We start from the raw sequence: 22,578 nt of genomic DNA, 5'->3' as shown, positions 1-22,578 counted from the left end.
AGAGAGGGGGCTGATTTTTGCAAGGCATTATCACACACACACTCACACAATCTCATGTGTGAAGTAAAGAAGACTCTCTCTCCTCCTCAAGCTTTAATGGAAAGCTTACCACCTACTCCAAGCTTGTGAGAAGGGAGGCCTACACCAACAACTCTTGGCTTTGTGATGCAAATCCAACCAAGAGCCAATGCATGCTCATCTCCTCTAGCATGCTAATTACTAAGCTAAGCTATGCTAATATGAGTGATTATGTGAGGAGATGTACATATTTCTCATAAGAATACTCCTTCTTCCTCTCAATCTACTCTCATACCCCGCTAGCTCTCGCCATCTTCAAAGGTGTGTGAGGTCTTGGGTCGGAGATCGGAGATAATTGATGTTGTGTTTGATAAGTGTTTTGCTTAGTGCATGAAGCTTTCATCTTCATTGCACTAGCTAGTCTTGAAGGAACACAAAGAATTGTATTTTACAATGTCTCTCTTGATGGGAGAAACCATAATACAAAGACTTTTGGAGGGGGGACCGGCTCCATGTAAATCCGGTCCTCAACTGTTGTCAATAGCTTAATTTCTCTCTCTTTTGAAAGTATCGTTCATGCTATCTAACTAGGTGTTATGCTTTTTGTTGCTCTCTCCACCCAAGCACTCTTGTAATTCTCATTAGGATTCTATTCTAATGAAATTCCCACTATGTTCATGCTAATTTCCACTACGCACAAGTTTTTAGGCATTGGGTTCTATGGAGTTGTGTACATGCTACTATATGTGATATGTAGCCAAATAATGTGTCAAGATAGTCCATTGTCTCTACCTAGGCTATTATTTGTGCTATATTGCACAAGTGTAGCCCAATGTCCCTGTCTACGCTATAAGTGTGCCATGTAAAAGGACTCTATTGTAGTAAGATAGCAACATGTGTGCTATATAGTAAAAGTCTGTGTATCACATAGCACAATGTTCCTATCTATGATATGATGTGTGGTATGTGAAAGAGCTATATTACATATTGAGAGCACTATGTGTGCCATATAGCATAAGTGTGTGTAATAAGAGGCCAATCTCCCTATCTATGCTATTATTTCATAGTATTTCTTGCAGTATGAGTGCTATATAGCATAATTATGTCATAGTATTTCTTGCAATATGAGTGCTATATAGCGTAATTATGTGTAATAATAGCCCGATGGTCATGTCTATGCTATTACGTGTGCCATGTAACAGGAATCTATCAGAGTATGACAACATCATATCACCAAAATAAAATTACTTTATATCACCAAAATAAAATTACATCATTCAATCATTAAGTTTAGAGAACTTTGAGCAGGTCGGTTTTTTGTATAGTAATCGCAAGTACATTCAGTGCGCAAAATGCTATATACATGATTCCATAATCACAATCAGCCTTCCCTACATACTTCTCATTGACTTATATAGTGGTTGATGACACGAGCAGACACTATGTCTGAAGGATTTTCAAACTGGTTCATCTTTGCATAAGCATTAGGGCTGGGTGAGACTGTCCAATTGACTAACCAAGGGAACAATGTGCTAACCAGGTAAATTGGGGATTGACAAATCTCTGCTGCTTCAAAAGAAGCAGGACAGACCCAAGTCCCAGGAGGGTTGAGAAGACACTTGTAGAGTGTGTCATCCACCACCAGTGTATTATCACAGTTGAACTTAGGATAGTGCTTCCAAAAGTCTTTCAAACACTTGAAAAATATGGACTTTGCATTATCTCTAGATGGAGGGATCCTAGGAACTTCATTTATCTTGAAGCTTGCCTCTCTACACCCCTCTTGACCCCGATAATATCGAGGAAAAGTTGTTTGTTCAGCCTAGGAAAGCATGCACTCAAAGAAAGTGCTAGATTATCCTGGGTCATGCAGCTCCATAGTGCAACTTGTGCTCTTTGCAGCAGTGAATGCAAAAAGATTGATGCATTGGGCCTGACCACATATTAAAATTGCATATTTCCTGTATCATTTGGCCCAGTGACTACCTGATACCTTGATCTTGCCCAATCAGGAGTACTGCTTCTCACTATTCCTTTGTAGAAGGAGACCTTATACCTCCTTATGAGAAGCCCATTCACATCCAGTATGATGCATAAATTGTCCCTTCTCTTCTTGTCCTCACAAGACGCGGGAGGCAGTGCAACAATCTGTACTGGCATTACCACAAGACACTGTGGCCTCTCTTGCCTCTCATATTCATGTCCATTTTTGGCCTCTTTATCAGTATTCTTTGTACCTGCCTCATTTGTATGTGTAGTAGCAACCGCTTGACCCATAGGGACTTTTATCTTTGGTATTCCCAACAGTGGGATCTATACAAGACTCAGTTGTATCATGTGTAACTGCCTCTTTCGTGTCCACAGCAACCATGAAATGTTCTCCCATTGCCTCTCCCAATTGAGCTGCTCTATTAGTGGGCACCTTTGTGCCTTTCCCTGCCTCATTTTTTTGCTCTATACATGCCAGTTGTATTATGTGTATTTTCTTATTTCATGTCCGTAGCAGCCACGAAAACTTCTCCCATTGCCTCTCCCGATTGAACTGCTCTATCACCTACCTCAGCCATGTCGGCAGAAGCCGCGACATCACCGTTACCCACTGTTGAGCCTATTCCAGGTACTCTCTTAGTGAGGTCCTCCTCACCCAAGCCTCCCATATCTTCAAGAGCGGCATGTGTATCCTTTGCCTCCTCTGCATTGACGGAGGAAAAGCGGACCCCGAACCCCGACGGCCTCTAAAACGCCGGGGGCCGAATGGCGCGCCTCGAGCCTGCCACGATAAAGCGAACACGGGGCACCACCTAGCTTTGAGCGGCTAGGACGCAGAACCCAGGATGATACGAACACCGCAAGCCTACACACCGAGAGAGAGAGAGAGAGAGAGAGAGAGAGAGAGAGAGAGAGAGAGAGAGAGAGAGAGAGAGAGAGAGAGAGAGAGAGAGAGAGAGAGAGAATACTTGCAAATGATGAAAACCCTCGGGAGTGTGAGGGCGAATTATTTCTGCAATATTTACAAGGCGGCATGCCGTGGTGGTAGAGAGGTAGGGGGAGGAGGTAGTGCAACCTACTTGGTGCGTTCTCTAAGGCGTCTCAATGATTGTGAATACTCACCACCAAGAGCGTGCATACGTGTGTGCATCGACCACCATTGGAGTCGAGAGATGGATGTGGTTCCCTTCGCATGGTGCAAATCCCAAGGCAAACCCAACACACAAGCCCCCTCCCCGTGATGGTGATAGTGTCAATCCTTCCTACTACACTCTACCAAATGCTTGGTTCCTCATGAATTGTCCCCCCCCCGATAGTGACCTCTCAGTGCCAATTTATAGGTGTTCGCTGCTTGGATTATGGTAATCCCAGTGTGGTTAGGGTAATCTTAATCGGGGAGACAAAGCAAGTGGTGGGCCCGGTGTGGTTGACCCTTGCTTTGTTTTGGGGAGGTTATTAAAAGAGGGGAATCTCTAGGTGGGCCTTTGTGACCATCACCTAGAGAGAGGATATTTACAAAGAATGGAAATTTACAATGGCTCGGGTGAAAACTGCAGATAATGATGAAAATAACTTATAAATTACTGGGATGGCGTCGTGGTTGTGTGTTGCGAGTGCGTCGGTGTCGAGCGTACTTCTTTTCGGAGTCGGCCGGGGCATGCCTTCGGCGCATTTTCTCTTTTTTGTTGTTGGCGGCGCGTGCTTTGGATCCTTCTTCTTTTATTTATTGATGTCGTAGCCGTTTTCTTCGTATTTGCGGTGCGGTGCGTATATGCGTGTGTGTGTGTATATATTCGTGCATGAGGGCGGGTGTGTGTGTCTTGTATAGGCATGTGTGTGCGAAAACGTGCATGGGAAGGGGGGGCTATATATATATATAATGTATATATAGTTTTTGTTTTTTCTTTTTTCTTCTAGCGGATTGCCAGCGGCCTATTTTTCTGCGCAAGGCGGATGGGGGGGGGGGGGGGGGGGGGGGGTAGAATAGAGGTAGAGAGTGTGTGTGTGGTGTGTGTGTGTGTGTGTGTGTGTGTGTGTGCATGTAGGTAGGGTGTGTGTGTTTGTGTGTGTATGTATTTGTGTATTGCGGACTACGCTGCCCTTGAGGGCGTGTGTGTGTGTGTGTGTGCGTGGACTGTGGACAGCTACGCACAGTGAATGGGTGAAATGGGTGGGTGAGTGTGTGATACTACTGCGCACACCACGAGGGGAGAGAGGGGAGAGGAGGGGGGGGGGGGGGGGGGGGGGGGGGGGGGGGGGGGTGATTGTGGGTGTGTGGGTATGGTGTGTGAGGCGCTGCCCGTGAGAGGGAGAGGGAGAGTGGATTCCTTGCTTGCGTGGCTTGAGTGCCCGGATGAGAGAGAGAGAGAGAGAGAGTCCGCGCGGAGCTTTGAGAGGGAGAGTGTGAGGGAGAGGGAGGGGTGAGGATTTGGGATAAGAGAGAGAGAGAGCGAGTGTGTGTGAGGGAAAGGGTGAGGGGGGGGGTTGTGGGGTATGGGAGATGTGTGGGTGAGAGGGAGAGGGGGGGGTTTGTCTTGCATGGGATCTTGAGGACGAGGAAGGGGAGATAAGTCAATGGGGGGGGGAGTGAAGGAATATATCTGCGGGCCAAGGGGGGGGGGGGGGGGGAATGAGGCCGAGGGGAGGGTAATGAGGTCGAGGGAGGGTGGGGGAGAGGGAGGAATATTAGCGGGCCAAAGGGAGGTGGGGAAAAGTGGTAGGGGGGGGGTAATGTGAGGGGGAATGTAAGGGTGAGGGTGTGAGTGTAAGAATATGGAGAGCGGAAGGGGGGGGGGGGGGGGGGGGGGGGGTTCCATGCGGCTCACACAGAGGGAGCAGGAGAGAGGGGTCGGGGATTTTTTTCAGAGCCTCTTCCTGGCCGGGGAGGGTAAATTGGGAGAGAGAGAGATATTAGGGAAGGGGTATGTAGGGAAAATGGGAGAGGGAGAGAGAGAGAGAGAGAGAGAGAGAGAGAGAGAGAGAGAGAGAGAGAGAGAGAGAGAGAGAGAGAGAGAGAGAGAGAGAGAGAGAGAGGGGGTTTTATCCAATGCTCGTAGGGCGGGGGGGGGGGGGGGGGGGGGGGGGTACTGAGAACCTGCTTAAGTATCTTACCTTCTGAAGGAAAGAAACCAGCTGCTTGGCAGTGGTGGGTGATGATAAAGATATCAGAGCCTGAATCTTGCTAGGGTCAGCCTCGATCCCTTTTTCTGAAATTACATGACCAAGGAGAGTGAATTTTCTCTCACCAATGTGACACTTGTCCACGTTGAGTTGGCCACCCAAGGTTTGCAGCCTGGTTAAGCCATCATAGACTTTGCTTAAATGAAGGGCTCGTGAGCTATAGATGCAAAAATCATCTATGAAAACCCGTATTGATGCTCCAAATTAAGGCTGGAAAACAAAAGTCACATAGCATTGAAATGTGGCTGGGGCGTTAGTGAGGCCAAACGGCATCACTCTGTAGGCAAAACATCCCCAAGGGGTGATGAAAGTTGTCTTCTTCTGATCCTCCTCCGCAATGCTAATCTGGAAGTATCCTGAGTAGCCATCGCATACTGTGTAGCATTCGTGACCTGCCACTTCATTGAGTATTTCATCCTGGAATGGGAGGGGAAAATGGTCTCTCTTCGTGGCTGCATTGAGAGGTTTGTAATCGACACAGACTCTCCACTTACCATTTTTTTTTGGTGTGACTACTACTGGGGAGACCCATTCTGAGTCTTCGACAGGGTAGATGAAACCTGCTTGTAGCAAACTTCTTACTTCTTTAAGCAATGCCTCTTGTTGGATTACTCCAAGTCTTCTGAGCTTTTGTACTACGGGTTTACTACCTTCCTTGAGCTTTATGTGGTGTTGCACTACTGTAATTCCTGTGATCTTATCATAGCCATCAATGAACAAAGTAGTGAAGTTACCTAACATGGAGACGTACTCCTTCCTTTCTTCATTGGTTAACTCATTTGAGAGCATTTTTTGTAGCTCACCTGCATCCTCCAATGACTGCATACCTGGTGATCCCTCTTGGTTTTCCGAGGTTGCTTCAGATTGTGCTAATCTGTCTGGGTTTTTAAGAATGAATCCCATTACTTCCATGCTACTGTCACTCCTGTCGGTGGTGGTTGTGTCTTCTCCTGAGGTAGATGAGTAGTCGCTGGTGGACTCGTCTTCTGAAGCCTCCAAGATCATATTGCGCTACTTTCCAGTCCTCATGTCGTAAAATATGGACATTCCTTTTGGCATCCTTCATATGGATCATCCCGGTGCTCCAGTCTTGTTTAGCTTCCATAGCCTTAAGCCAAGGCCTTCCAAGAATGATGGGGTAGCCCTCCCCTTTGTGTGGCATGACAAAGATGTCTACCTCCACTTCTGTATTGAATGATTTTACTTTGACCGCATTTACAATGCCTACGCATTTTACTCTTACATTGTTTGCCATCTTGGCTCGGCAGGGTGCCGGCCTACTTACCTCTAGACCTAGATGGTGCATCATCTTTTCACTCATGACGCATATTTTTGCGCCACCATCTATGTAGACGTTTGAAATCCGCTGCCCTTTGATGTGAGCGTGCGTGGTTGGCAGGATGTCGTCAAGATCCCTCCCAGAGATAGCCCCAGCTATCCATGATCCTAATTTCCTGGTACTTACCATTTTCGTCCATTGCCTCCTCATTCTGGGTGCAAGGTTGAGTAATTGGGGCCAAGTTATCTTTGGGCCCTACATTAACACATCCATAACTTAGTCATAGGGTTGTGCATCCTCACCTAGTGAGAATTCCACGATGTCTATCTTCCACCGTAGTTTAGCTGCTTGCTTGCTAGACTTGGCCTTCCCTTTCATCTTCTCTTCTTTTTGAGATGCCTCCTCGTGCCTCGCACGCTTCACTCCCATAGCATCCAATTCTTCTATCTTCGCTTTTCCTTTGTGCTTCTCTCGAGCTGACTCTTCTACCTTCGCCTTCCCTTTAGCCTCTAAGCTAATAACACTCACCGCTTGGTTCACAGCAGGTGGTGGGGGTAGTGAAGGAATGAGAGGTTGGGGTGCTGGTTGCTATTGTACAGGTGGTTGCAGGATTTGGACCGGTGGAATTGGTCCCGGCTGCCTAGGTGGTGGTGGTCTTGCTCTTGGCGGAGAGATCTGATTTTGTCTCCCCCCTCTATTGAAATTCTGCCTCCTTGGGTGTGGGCAGTAGTACATTCCATGGCCGTCTTCTCCCGAGTTGTAACAGTGGTACTCTGGATTCTGCCTTCGTTGTCCCCTTCCTTCTTCTAGGTTTCTGCCAGATGCATGCCCTTGCTACACCAGATGCACAGATAAACTCTCTACTTGGGTGGTGATGCGGGTGGTGATGCAACTCAGCAGGTCTTGTTGTTCTTCTGATGCCTCCTGTGGTTGGACTCTATGATTCATTGTTGCAGCCAATGGGGTTGGTCATCTGAGCTTGTTTCCTCTGACTCGTTTACTCTTGCTTGCATGAAAAGCTTCTTGTCTTTAAGGCAGGCTACTTCGACTGCCAACTCATATGTTGCAGGAAACCTTCCCTTCATCTTCTCTCTAAGCGGAGACCATAGACCAGCAATGAAACGGTCCTTCTTTAGGAAATTAGGCGCTCCTTCGCCTTCCTCCAGTGTGGCAACCCATATCTCCGATAAATCCACAAACTTTGACTCATAGGTGGCATACTCCAGCAGGCCTCCCTGCTTTAATTCTGTCAATAGCTGCCATAGCTTCTCCGAGGTTGTGCCTCCACCAAACCTCTTTACAAAAGAAGTCCTTAACACATCCCATGCATTCTTGGTACACTATAACATATGCGCGGTATTATCGCTCACATTACCGCAAAAAACAAACAAACTTGAAATATAAAAATTCTCGTACGCGGCAAATACTGCGGCAAAGCTGGCGGTAATGGTCTAGCGGTAACTGATGCGGTAATGGATGCGGAAATATTTCCGCCAATATTATCGCGTGCTTTGCTGCAACAGTACCCTCACATATTACCGCGTCATGCTTATCGCGAGCATTACCGCGAAGGGATTTATTATAAAAAAACAGATGACCGTTTGGATTGGCCTTTGTAGGACCATCCAAAAGGTCATCTATTTTTTTATTTATTTTAGTTATTTTACAAAATTATTATTAATTACAACAAAATATGACAATTGGACAATACATTGAGCCAAAAAAAGATTGATAATTTCATTTACATAAGTGGAATTACAATTGGGGGAGGTATTGAGCCAAAAAATGATAGGTATTGCATTTACATAAAGGGCAAAAAAAGCCCGCGTGTACAAAATAGAGTATGGTCATGTGGGATAGGGCAAACGGGGCCCGCGTATACAAAATAGAGGATGCTCATGGGGGAGTTGGCGGCATTTCACGTGGAACAATTTGATTATTTAGATAAGATTAAACTTACATGTTGCAGACTTCTGCACGCATTTTTGAACTCCTCTCGAGAGATCATTTGATTTTCAAACAACCAACACCAAGTTTGATACTCGGTATGGTTCTCTCTATATCTCTGCACTTCTCTGGTCAGGCGACTCATGGTAATGTTATACTGACAAAAAATAGCAACCAATTAATTAAATGAAAAACATTAGATTTTTTACAATAAAACTAATATTTTTACTTACATATTTGTCTTTCCAAGCCGTTTTTCCTCCCGAACCATAATACGTAGGAGTCTGATGGGATCTGGCCTCAACTTGACGCGTATACATCCTCGCACCGGTTGCCCTTTCGTCCTCTTTCTCGCCCATAGCGGTCTCCCACTCCACATCATGGACATTTCCTGGCCGATAGCTATGCCGTGGAGACTCCATTGTCTTCTTTGCCGCTCTCTTCACACTAGATTTTTTGTTCTTCAGAAATGTTTTGACATGCTCTTGCAACCATTGCCTTGAGAATTGTTGCCCCTCAGGGTTGGGGAAACGCATGTGCATGGTTGTCTCTATATATGTGAGGTTGTAGGGATCTTGCTGATCAAATTTGAGAAAACAATTGATATATGTGGAGTGGATTAATTGGTTGACGTGTGTGCGGAATCTCCTGCCCTGTGCTGTCCCGAGATCCACCATACCTCCTCTATGAACCTGGTAGTATAATCCGCGAGCATCTGGTAAAGGCATGTCATGGTCCTCATCTTCTGTTGGAGTAGGGAGCGGTGACTATGGAGGAGAATCTGTAGTACTTCCCCCCCCCAAAAAACAACAACTAGCTCCGCTCCCTCGTCGAGATCGACCGGCGCTAGCGCGCGAGCTGCCCTGACGCTGACTGCCAGAAGAGCGCCGACGTGAATCTGGGACAGAAGGTGGGATAGGTGATGGATAGGTGGACGCCCGTGGCGTCGGACCCTGTGGCGTCGCACCCAACGGCGTCGGACCCTGGGGCGTTGGACCCTGTGAAGGAAAAGTTGAACCTGGAGCTGTAGTTGGAAAACTCTGCAGGTATGGAGTGCCACCAGTCGGAGTAGAGACCTCTGATAATCCAAAAGCTGCTAGCTGCGCCGATGAATAGCGCTGTGTAAGGGTCTGCTGTGAGCCTAACCACTCAGCCCGAAGACGCAATGCCCTCTCCACATCTGGATCGGTCATAGATACGGCAGTGGACCCACTTAGAGCGTCTCGAAACCAGCCGAACCCTGATGATGACTGCTGAGGCGACGGCTGTGAATGATAGGCAAAGAGAGCGTCGGGATATGACATCTCGTCTGCCATGAAATCCTCAATGCTGCGAAAGCGTGGTGTGGAAGAAGAAGACATGGTCTGCATTTATTACGACAAAGATTAAACTAGGGTATAAAATTTGAATATATGATTAAAAATTCACATTGATTTTTTTCAAACATTGGATTTTTTAACATTGGATTCTCTATAGTATCCAATGTTGAAAGAATCCAATGTGTGTCTACAACCTATAAAAGAGTCTTGCAAAGCCTCGAGTGCTAATAAGATATTAGTGTGTGTATTGACTAATAAGAGATTATTGTGTTTATGATTAGTGTGATCGATTGCGTGATCACTTGGACAGTCATTGGGGCCTAATATGTCACCTACGACTTAATCATGGAGGTATGTTTTTGTTTTTGTGTTGATTGTTGTTTAATTTAACATAATTAGTGTGTGTTTTAGTGTTGGCTTGTGTAATTGGCTTGTGCACACACTAATTAGTGTGTGTGTTATAACATACACTAATTAGTGTGTGCATTGGATTGTGTAATTGGCTTGTGCACACACTAATTAGTGTGTTTTAACATACACTAATTAGTGTGTGCATTAGATTGTGCACACACTAATTAGTGTGTGCATTGGCCAATTCCATTGGTCAATGCACACACTAATCACACACTAAATAGTGTGTGTATTGACCAATCACATTGGCCAATGCACACACTAATCACATACACTAAATAATGTGTGTATTGGCCAATCCAATTGACCAATGCACACACTAATCCAAAACTAATTAATGTGTGCATTGATCAATCACATTGGCCAATGCACACACTAATAGCACACTAAATAGTGTGTACATTGACCAATCACATTGGTCAATGCACACACTAATCACACACAAATTAGTGTGTGTTAATGAGCACTAATTAGTGTGTGCATTGACCAATCACATTGGCCAATGCACACACTAATCACACACTAATTAGTGTGTGCATTAACCAATCACATTGGCCAATGCACACACTAATTAGTGTGTGCATTGGCCAATGCACACACTAATAGCACACTAATTAGTGTGTGCATTGACCAATCACATTGATCAATGCACACACTAATCACACACTAATTAGTGTGTGAATTGGCCAACCCCATTGGCCAATGCACACACTAATAACACACTAATTAGTGTGTGCATTGACCAATCACATTGGCCAATGCACACACTAATTAGTGTGTACATTGACCAATCACATTGGTCAATGCACACACTAATCACACACAAATTAGTGTGTGTTAATGAGCACTAATTAGTGTGTGCATTGACCAATCACATTGACCAATGCACACACTAATTAGTGTGTGCATTGACCAATCACATTGGCCAATGCACACACTAATAACACACTAATTAGTGTGTGCATTGACCAATCACATTGGCCAATGCACACATTAATAGCACACTAATTAGTGTGTACATTGACCAATCACATTGGTCAATGCACACACTAATTAGTGTGTGAATCGGACAACCCTATTGGCCAATGCACACACTAATAACACACTAATTAGTGTGTGCATTGACCAATCACATTGGCCAATGCACACACTAATAGCACACTAATTAGTGTGTACATTGACCAATCACATTGGTCAATGCACACACTAATCACACACAAATTAGTGTGTGTTAATGAGCACTAATTAGTGTGTGCATTGACCAATCACATTGGCCAATGCACACACTAATAACACACTAATTAGTGTGTGCATTGACCAATCACATCGGCCAATGCACACACTAATAACACACTAATTAGTGTGTGCATTGACCAATCACATTGGTCAATGCACACACTAATCACACACTAATTAGTGTGTGCATGGCCAATCCCAAATTTAACATATTAGGTTATGCAAGTAATAAAATCTAACAAGTTTAGATTTTGAAAGTAACTAATAATTAACAAATTTAAGTTTTGGTGTGTCTTTACTTACACTAATTAGTGTGTGTAATTAGTGTGTAAAGAACGTACACCTGCACTAATTAGTGTGTGTAATTAGTGTGTAAATAACGTACACATACACTAATTAGTGTGTGTAATTAGTGTATGTGTATGCATGTGTATGCATGTGTGTGCATGCGTGTGTATGAGTGTATGCATGTGTGTATGCGTGTGTGTGTATGCGTGTGAAAAAATCAAAAAACATAACAACAAAACTTACATGGAATTGAAGCGCTTGTTGGGAGAGGGTAAGAGAGTGGAAGAGTAGAGATGATGGAGAGTAGAAGAGTAGAGATGGAGGTAGAGCTCAAAGTTGTGAGGTTCGCGATCTTGGCTTCTGTGGAGAAGACGATGAAATTCAAATTTTAGGGTTTTGAACTTCGCGTGGAACGCGGGTGCCCCTATTTATAAAAAAAATTGAAATTTGATTTTTTGCTCCTATTACCGTGAGCATTACCGCGTGCCTTACCGCGCTTATTACCGCACCTATTACCGCGGCGCAAATTCGGACCAAATAAACAGATGGCCACGTTCTGACATTATTACTATTGATCCTCACAATATATTGGTACTATGTTTTTTATAAAATATATATAAAATGAAAGTATTTCTAGTACTTTGAAATTGACATTTTTACCTAAATGGTTAATTTTTACTTTTTACTGATATTTTATTACCATTCTTTGGTAATTTGATTTTAATTAGTGTATGTAATTTATTAATGTAGGTTGCTTGGGATGATTTTGGCCCGTCCATTGAACTGGATAGATCACGGTGGTTGGCCGAGCGATTACCATGCCCATGCGTGCGATGCAAATGCGCCATTGCTCGACTTCGACGGATATGCTTGAGCCATGTAGAAGATTATGGACTATGGGACGATCCTCGCAAGCGTGCACGGATGGAAACAAACGATCCGCGAATTGTTGCGGCTATTGACATCACCCCACATTGGCGTGTGGTTTGTGGAGGAGGGGAAAGGAGGGTGGAAGAGCGCATGCGCCAGGAATCCATTAGAGAGGGAGGAGGCACATCAAATCAGCCAAGTATTGTTGCTCCCTCTTATGCGAGTGACCACATCCCATCTCCTTACGTGGATGCAGAAGACGACTATTTGCATAGAATGGTTGAGGATCTCTTTGCACGAGAGGAGGAGCATGAACCAGAGTGTGCATGCGAAGAAGCTTCCGAGCGAACGAGGAGTGAGCTACTCGATTCGGCACACACCGCACTATATGATAGATGCTCTTACTCCATTTTAAGGGCTTCTCTCGAAGTCCTTAACCTTTAGGCGATGTTTGGATGGAGCAATGCTAGTGTCGACGCACTTTTGAGGTATGTTTACAGATTGTGAAGGATGCTTGTGGAGTGCATACATTAGCTTCTAATGTACTTTCTTCTTGTGATAGGTTGCTAGGAAAGATGCTGCCAGCTGGCAATCACATGCCAGAGAACATACAAAAAGCCCGCGAAGTGGTGACTGCATTAGGGATGGATTATGATCGCATTCATGCTTGCGTGAATGATTGTGTGCTCTTTCGTAATGAGCATGCCGATTGTGACACATGTCCATCGTGCGGGGAGCCTAGGTTCAAAGAAGGAATGCAGAGCAACAGAATTCCACGTAAAGTTTTGAGGCATTTTCCACTCATCCCTCGCATCCAACACATGTTTAGATCGAAGGGTACGAGCGAGCTTTTGAGTTGGCATGCAAAAAACCGCTCCACAGATGGTATTATGAGAGTGCCAGCTGACTCACCAGCGTGGAAGCACATAGAGGACACATGGCCAGAGTTCAGAGATGAGCCTCGTCACTTGAGGATTGGGTTAGCTAGTGATGGAGTGAATCCATTTGGGCACCGCTCTACTTCATGGAGCACTTGGCCGGTGGTTGTTGTAAACTACAATATTCCGCCTTGGGAGGCAACAAAAAAGGGAAACATTTTACTATCACTTCTCATTCCAGGAAAGCACAAGGTAAAAAACATGGATGTATATCTGCAGTCTCTTATTGATGAGCTTCAAGAACTATGGAGAGGCATAGATGTCATTGACATTTCACGGCCACCACGAGACCGCAATGCCGTCATCAAGTGCATCCTCATGTGGACCATGCATGATTACCCAGGATTTGGAGAGGTATCTGGTAAGTATGCACATGTTAATTGTACTCTTTGCTTTAGGTTTATCATCTCATGTGTAACGTTTGTTTACCTCTTGGCAGGATTGGCAACATCTGGACATAGTACGTGTCCCACTTGTGGCCCTTCCCTTGTGACAGAGAGACCTCCTCTTATTGGGAAGGTGATCTATCCCAACCACCATCGCTTCCTACCTCCTTCACATCGTAGATATGCTCCCCCTATCAATGGAGTGTAGCCGTTCCATTAGAACATGGCTGATTGGGCGAAGCATTGGGAGGAGCATCATGGTACCTCACCGCCTCCCAATGGGTTGCCAAAGGGTATGTCGAGGTACTCCATCTTCTTGTCGCTCCCCTATTGGGCTTCGTTGAAAATTCAACACTTATTGGACCCTATGCATGTATTCAAAAATGTTGGGCAAGCTATATGGGATCACATAATTGGCAAGAAGGATTCATTGGGTGCTAGGGAAGATCTAAGAGCCATTAGATGTCTCCCCCCTTCAGCCACGCCCCGCATGGGGGAGCGGGGAAAGATGATTCTCCCAAAAGCACCGTGGATAATGTCAAAGGCAGACCAAGAGCGGACAAAGCAAGTTATTGCATCGATCAGAACTCCAACGGGATATATGCGGTCACTCAAAGGTGCTTTCACAAAAAGCAAAAAGGGTGGCTCCACTCAATTGTATGGATTGAAATCTCATGATTGGCATAAAATCCTTCAGGTAAGAGTAGAACAATTTGTGGTGTCTATGTGTCCTTATATATAGGTTGACATTCACTAAGATGTTTTATTGCTTGTAGTTTGTACTTCCCATAACTATTAGTGGTTATGGGGACACTAAGGTGAAGGCTGCAATATTCAAAGTGGGTGAGATTGTGAGGTAATGGGTTTTTTTCAAGTACTATATCATGTTGTGCATGCATGAACTTTGGATTTTTTTTTCATCTACTATATAACGTTTGCCCTGTAGATTTTTGAGCTCCAAGGAGATAGAAGTAGAAGCCATACCAGTAGCCCATCAGCTAGCAGTAGAGGCAGTGTGTGCTATTAAGGATGCATTCCCACGTACAATCCTTGTTAGCCAAATACACCTATTGCTTCGCCTTGTTGAGGAGATTGCCATTTGTGGGGTGGTTCACTCTAGATGGATGTTCTTCTTGGAGAGATTCTTGAAGACTTTAAAGGATTTTGTTAGATTGAGGTCACAACCGGAGGTATGCAAAATAAATACAATATAGATAGCATTTAAACGCTATGAAGTTACTAATAAAAATATGTGGTTTTAATGTTTTCAGGCAAGCATGGCAGAAGGTTGGGTGGTGCAAGAGGCATTTGTGTATGTCTCACAGTATCTCATCACAGTGGATCCATCATTGCCTCGTCTGTGGAGTGAAGAACAGGATCCTAGGAAGCACTCAACCATTCCCAGTGGAAAAGGCTCACTCTTGGTCATGGATAGAGAGTTTCATGCCATAGTCAAAAACTACTCTTTACTCAATGCCACTATCATGACCAAATGGGTCAATATGTACTTGGAAGCCCGCGCAGCTAGAGAAAGGGATAGAGATGCATGGAAGAGGTCCCATGGAGGTAGACATGCACCTCCTTTTCCTAAAGAGCTTGCAAAATATCCTGACTTGATTCAAGTAGAGTGGATCCATAATGCCATGACCAATGCCAAAGCACAAGGAGAACAAATAAGCCCTAAAGAATGGGAGTATGCGCGAGGATGCTTGCGCAAGGTGAGTGTGTATATGTTATGTATGCATGTATGAAAATCACTTAATGAAATGCGATGTAACCTCTTATGCATTGTGATTGTAGGGTCTCATTTTCAACTCCATTTGGTCCGAAGGCCGACATTTTCGCACCCACAAGATAGATGAGCATCGGACCACTAATGATTATGGCGTGATGGGAAACTTTGACACAACAACAGATGAGGTCAGATATTGTGGTACTATAGAGAGAATAATCAAAGTGGATTTCAGATCTTTTCACAAAATCCTCTTTGAGTGTCGATGGTTTGCGGGTGAGGTCAAAAGACATGAAAATGGGCTCATTATGGTGGATTCCACCCAATTCCATCGGGGAAAAACTGACAACTTGGTGTATCCTAGTAGTTGCGAGCAGGTAATTTAGGCTATGTGCAATTAACTTAAATTAAACATTTAAGTTATGTATATCAGCTTATTCTTAGTGTGTGACGTACAGGTCTTTTATGTGCCATGTATATTTCAAAGAAGACTTTGGTATGTCATTCCAGTCACGCCGCGGGGTAGATCTATCTTTGCAGAGACAGACATTGAGCCAGTAATTGATCCCATCATACCATCACCACAAGATGCAGAGGAAGATGTAGTAGAAGTTGAAGAAGGTCAGCCAAGCCTTGCAAATAGTCATCTTGAGGAGGAGGAAGAGGGAGAAAGCGATGATGATTCTACAGGAGGTGATGGAGAGGAGGAAGAATCTCTAAATTTGTTTATTGATTTGAATACTATGGGTCTAAATATGGATCCTAGTGCTTGTAGAGATCTTATAAAAGATGAGAATTAAAAAAACTCTCCATTCTTTCACTTGGTGTAGTATATGATTAATTTGCAAATGTTTCGTGATGTGCTTATGAATAGTATTTGTAATGGTTTTGTTGTGAGTTCAATGATTTATGTATAGAATTTTTAGAGTGAAAGAGAGATTAAGTGAAGTGAGCAAGCATTTTGGAGAGTGTAGGAGTTGTATTGGATTTAAATGGAAACCCGCGGGAGAGGAAGGGGGAAGGGAGTCTAGCCTGTCTTAGCGGTAATGTTTGCGGCAATAATCGCGGATATTTGTGCGGTAATATGTGCGGTAAAGTGCCGCTTCTGCATCAAAACGATTCTCTCTCCTCATTTTGAATTCCTCTCTCTTGTTTTGCGGTAATGGCCCGCGGTAAACACCACGATCTCTCATAGTGGTAGCCTGGGGCAATGCATTATACCAGGACTTGGCCTCTACTTTCATTAATAGAGGAAAAAATTTAAGTCATGAAGCGTCGTCATCTTTGTTGGAGACGACACAAGCAATGTCGAAATCATCCAAAAAGTTGGTGGTGAGATCCTCTCCCTTCTTTCCACTGAACATGGGGAAAGAAACACTTGCCATGGTGGTGACTCGAGAAATTACAAACCTTTTTCTTTTTCTCTTTTTTTCCTTTTTTTTTTACATCAATAGCAGCGACTCATAGCGGCTTTTTACAGGGGTGGATGGATAGGTTAAAACAGGATAAAAATAGAGATATTAAAGGAATGATGGTAATCTAATATGCGGAGAATGATAGGGTTCGGGGAACTGAGGATTTCTCCTAGTACCGCCGCACCGAATAGGTAAACGATCTTCTGTTGGTAGAAGACTTTCCTATCTACATAGATATTCACATGCATATGTTGCAGGAATCTGAACGGGAATGATGTCGGCCCATTTTCCATCATGCACAGAGGGTGGAATACTTACTTATACTCTTACCGTGCCAGTGTTGATGAGTCGGCACATCCACAAGAGGTCGTCGCCTTTCATGGGCTCTACCTTTCCTTCATTGCTTAGCACGTACGGGGTGATGGCGACCCGTCTGACCACTCCCAGCCTTTTGGCCAACAGCAATTGTAAGTAATTTCTGTAATCGGCGTGTTGCATGAATTCTACTCCATTTAGCTGCAGCTCGTCTCCAGCCCACTGGGTCTCTCCCGTGGTAGAGAGCTTCTTCAAGATAAGTTGTACAGGGAGAGGAGGAAGGTCCTCCACTCGCTTCCCAAAACAGCGAGAGCAGTAGCCGAACCACTCTTCCCTAGGACATGGGAATCTTCTCACCACTTCTTCTTCTGGATTGTCGAAGTGGATTGGTAGCGCTCGCATGCGTCGTGCAAATCGGTAGGCGACCTTCCACCGCTTAGCTTCGGATGACTTCTTCTTTGAAAAAGTGGGTACAACCCGGCTCTCTGAGCTTGAAGCACTTGCTTGGCCAGATGCCTCTCCCTTCGGGGTCATGTGTTTCCAGGCTAGCCTATCTTCTCCCTTCCCTTGGCTCGAGCAGACCCTTTAGTCCACTTTGGAGTGATATCTTTGTCTGCAGTTTCTTTAGGGAAAAGAGGCCTCACCGTTTGCTTCCCTTCCTTGACGTGAATGACTTCTTTGAGATGAATGTCGATGTAGATGACTTCAGCTCTTCCGCTGCCTTTGTTGCTGGAACTCATCAACCGTGTGCCTTGGTTGACAATAGTGATGGCACTTCACCAATCTCCCACCTGATGCTTTCGATTTATAGTTAGAACGAGCGACACGAGATGGAGAATTTACCTCTTGAACGCTGATGACATTGCAGCCTGGCAATAGCACCTCAATAAAGGCAGCTAGTGCCTCCTTCCGCTCCTCTTCTTCCGTCCTCCAGTTAGAAAATTCCTTCAGCCACTCATCCATGATTGATAGTGGGCGTCACTTTCAACATTGTAAACTGAAGGGTCTTAGAAAAGCCCTCCTCCGTGGGGCCACCAAAAGCTGGACGCAAAGCGTCCCCGAACCCCGACGGCCTCTAAAACGTCGGAGGCCGAATGGCGCGCCTCGAGCCTGCCACGGTAAAGCGAACACGGGGCACCACCTAGCTTTGAGCGGCTAGGGCGCAAAACCCAGGATGATATAGACACCGCAAGCCTACACACCGAGAGAGAGAGAGAGAGAGAGAGAGAGAGAGAGAGAGAGAGAGAGAGAGAGAGAATACTTGCAAATGATGAAAACCCTCGGGGGTGTGAGGGCGTGTAGGGTAGTACATCACTTCTCTACATCTCTTGTATATTAGCTTGTATAGTAGCTTCTCTCACACTTAAAGTACCACATTGGACTTTAAGTGGGAGTTTGTTGGGGTATAAAGCCCAATGTGGTCACCCAGGTAAGTGGGCGGGCCGCCAGGTATGTACACATATTCTTCTGTAAAAACCTAATAAGAACTCACTATGCTCTACACATTACAGTAGAGCGAGTTCACCATATCGTCGTGCTCGTCTTCTCGCACTCTCTCTCTCGCGTCTCACTTCCGCTCGTACTCCTTCACTAGTCTTGACTTATAGTCTTAAAATCTGTCCTCTGCAATATTATTCATTTCTGCAAGTGCCCTGCTATCCTCCTCTTCCAATTGTACGAGGCATCCTCCTATAGGCACGCTTGACAATGGTACAGACGTACTTTCTGATTTCAATGATGATCTGGTAGAGACAGCTGTGGTTTTGGAACCTCTCCCTCTACCACTCATCTGCTCTTCCCACCTCTTGATCTTGTTTTGCAAGTTGTGTCTTTCTTCTGAGGCTCTCATCGCCCTCTCTGCAAAGATAGCCCAAGAATTTTGATGTCCCAGATTCACTACAGTTTTCCAATGCAAAGGCCTTTGCAAATTGAGTCCCTACTTCATACATCAAGGGACCCTCCTGGTAGACATCCTAGTGTCTCCACACAAGATTTTGTAAGAACTCCGTCCGAGCATGGTATGCCTTCACTTTCTTCTGGCTACCCGGAACAGGCTTTGGGCATATAAAGATATCTTCCCAGTCCTCCTCAGAGATGTCATTGTTTCCTGTCAACCTATGTGGATCAACTCCCTCCAATGGCAATCCACGCTCCATATGAAATTCCTCGGCAAGACGACAAAACTTCGTCTGTAGAGGTGGTTTGATGTTCCTAACTAGACTGTTGCTTGCTTGAATCGGATGCTTTGAGGAAGGTGCCATGATGTAGTCTCAAGTAATATACTTGCACATCATCCAATGAACTCATGAGACGTGGTGTGCCCTCGCTTATCATCCCTGCTAAAAAGAAACAAGAACTTCATGGGCCTACTCTTGTAAGCAGGGCATTCAAAGTGATGTGCTATGGGATTTGCCCCAAGATTGCATGCAGCTTGTGGACTAGCAAATTACCTCGGGAGTCTATGTCCTCTCATGCAGCCAGCAACAGAATTAGGTTTTTCTCGCCTCTTATTGCAAATGAGCAAGGTGTGGCACTCATGCAGCTCCAAATGCAGCTTCATGTAGCTAAATTATCCTAGGTGGGGGGCACGTGCTCAAGCAGTAGAGAGTGTACATGTTCAATGGAAGAGACATACCTCGAAGAGAAGAGGGCGGTTACTGCAATCGTCCTTGAAGCAGCCAAGCTTGCACAATAGAAGCTCTAAGCATAGTAGACCTTGAGGACGCACGTGCGCAAGAGAGAGAGGGGGGGGGGGGGGGCACGGTGTTTGAAACTGCCAACTACTCAAGAAAGAAAGTGGGTGTGTAAAGGGTGAATTTTTAAGTATAACATTTTTTAGAATATAAATTTGGACGTCTGAAATATGGCACCAGTGACCACACCCCCAATGTCATGCTATGCTATTTAATTATATCACATATATAGCTTTCCACCTATTTATGCTTTCACCCTGTGGATTCACATAACTCCAACATAGTCTCACTGTCGTCATTGGTTCATCTCTAATAAGTCAATTTGCTTCCTTTCTAAGTGTTGGTAGTTTTTCGCGGATAGAGGGTTCTACAATCAAAACAAAGGACGAGGCAGATGGTGGAACATCACCTTTCTCTCTTTACTTGGATGCTACCTCGATCGTCACTTGCATTGCTTCATTTCCAATCCACTTGAGCTTTTACCTGGAAACAAAGATAAGAAATTTCTTAGATGAGGCGGCAAGTGAGGGTCTAGGTGGTGCAAAAAATTACTTGGGTATGCTTGCTTTTGTTGTTATTAAGAGTGAGAATTTTGAAATCTACGCCAACTCCACACGTGGAGAGCTACTAGTGGCTGGCAGTTCTACTCCCAAGGATTGAGCAATTGTAAGCCTCACATATTAAAACCCTTCGCACTTTTTAGGGTTAAAAAAAAAATGCAACATTTAACATGTGCTTGTTTCAGTCGACTTTTGTCAATGATCACAAAGAAGAGTACAAGTCTATCAAAAGGGATATTGACAATGGAGAAGTGAAACTTTTGTTGCAAGGAATGTCGGGGCTTTTTTAGGTCATGAGAATACGCTATCTGTCTTCGATCTTACAATCTTGGTGCCTGTCCACAGCAAGCGTCTGCAATCTGATCTCTTACAGACTTACAAGACACAAATTGAGAGTCTCGGTTATGGGAAGCAGGTAATGTTAGGTAACTTAGTTACCAAGAAACTGTGTTGTTGACTTCCTTTGTGTTTCTTAATTGTACTTTTGACTTGCAAGTGTTTAGTGTCTTGCATTTCTCTAACATAAATGGTGTTCTCTTGGAGACATTGTGTGCCATTTGCAAATCGAATAAGGTTCATAAAACCACAGAGGGTTTATTCTATATCACTTGCCAAAAGACGACTACAAGCTACAAGATTCCCAAACTTCAAGTAAAGATCAAGCCAAGCGAAGGCCCTGTCATTTCTGCACAACTAGTTGGTCTCATTTTCTATGAGGTCTTGGCTTTGGGAAAGACTTTTCAAAGCTTGTATTCTAAAAGTCCAATAGTTGTTGCAAGAGAGATCTTGGCATCGACAACACGCACCGGCACATTCAAAATCAATCTTGCACGAAACCTGACTGCTATTTACCTAGGGTAAAGGTCTTGGAAGCAGAATAGGGGTCTACCATTATATATAAATAATACTGGTAAAGCTCTTGAAGAGTCACAAGCTAGTTTTCCTGGTTTGCATAAAGTAGAGTCTTGAATGTATCAAAACAACCTGCAAAAAAAGCCTTGTAAACAAAACTTATGTAAAAACACTTGCAACAGCATTATAAGGTTTTAAAGGTTTCCTTCTTGCATCTCTCTCTCTCTCTCTCTCTCTCTCTCTCTCTCTCTCTCTCTCTCTCTCTCTCTCTCTCTCTCTCTCTCTCTCTCTCTCTCTCTCTCTCTCTCTGCTCGTTCAATTCACTCAAACAATGCATGCTTCCGTTGTTGACAATTTAAAAAACCTTGGTGCCAATGAATATTTATTGCGTACATACGGTCTAGATGTTGATATATTCATTGTTTTTCAATACATTTCAGAAACAACACTTGCACCAACAGATCTTCTGGCAAACTTAGTTGCTTATACCTTGTTTCAAATGGGACTACAAACCACATCGACAAACGTAATTAACACTCTCTTAGGAATAACACTAGTGCAAACGAAATAGCTTACGATAGAGTCTACAGGTTGCTAAAAACCTCTTGCAATTCATTGACATTGACTATTGAGATGATCAAGCTTTTTTGTGGAGCGAATCACTTGTGCATTCAAGTGACTTTACAAAGTGTACAGTGGAAGAAGAAAAAGAAATTTATTGTCAGTGCATGCAGCAATGCTGGTATGAAACAGTGAATAATGATCACACATTGATGGAACTTTATACATGTTTCCTATGTGCAAATTTGCATCAGGCTCAAAAAGTTTTGAAATTTGAACACCTTCGGAGGTTTCAAAACTTCACAAACTGTTGATTTTGTATCCTAATGATAGTAACAAACGTGTCACCGAAGAGTATTTGTGTCAAGAAACCAACACAGCTCGTACGAAAACAACGATAACAACAAAAAGAAAACTCTTAAGATAATCACATCAAAATATTCCTCCCTGAGAAAACGAATCATACGAGAAAGAGATTACATTCCAGTGATACATCTATAGAAATATATTTAAAGAAAATACAGGATAGTCCTTCAACCTTGTGCGAGCATTGCAATAGACCGCTTTTCAATTACCAAATAACGTTAAC

At 44.2% G+C, this 22,578-nt stretch overlaps 1 pseudogene; it reads left to right on the top strand.

Annotated features, from left to right (window-relative positions):
* LOC147453508 (uncharacterized) overlaps window positions 1–21,437 on the top strand; it is a 53,077-nt pseudogene extending 31,640 nt beyond the window's left edge.
* Window positions 21,438–22,578: the final 1,141 nt, after the last annotated feature.

This window comes from Adiantum capillus-veneris, chromosome 7 (genome assembly GCF_014529385.1).
Source record: "Adiantum capillus-veneris isolate H3 chromosome 7, ASM1452938v2, whole genome shotgun sequence".
Taxonomy (NCBI): domain Eukaryota; kingdom Viridiplantae; phylum Streptophyta; class Polypodiopsida; order Polypodiales; family Pteridaceae; genus Adiantum; species Adiantum capillus-veneris.
The sequence above is the reverse complement of the archived record's forward strand: the minus strand, read 5'-3'. Positions and strand labels throughout refer to the sequence as shown.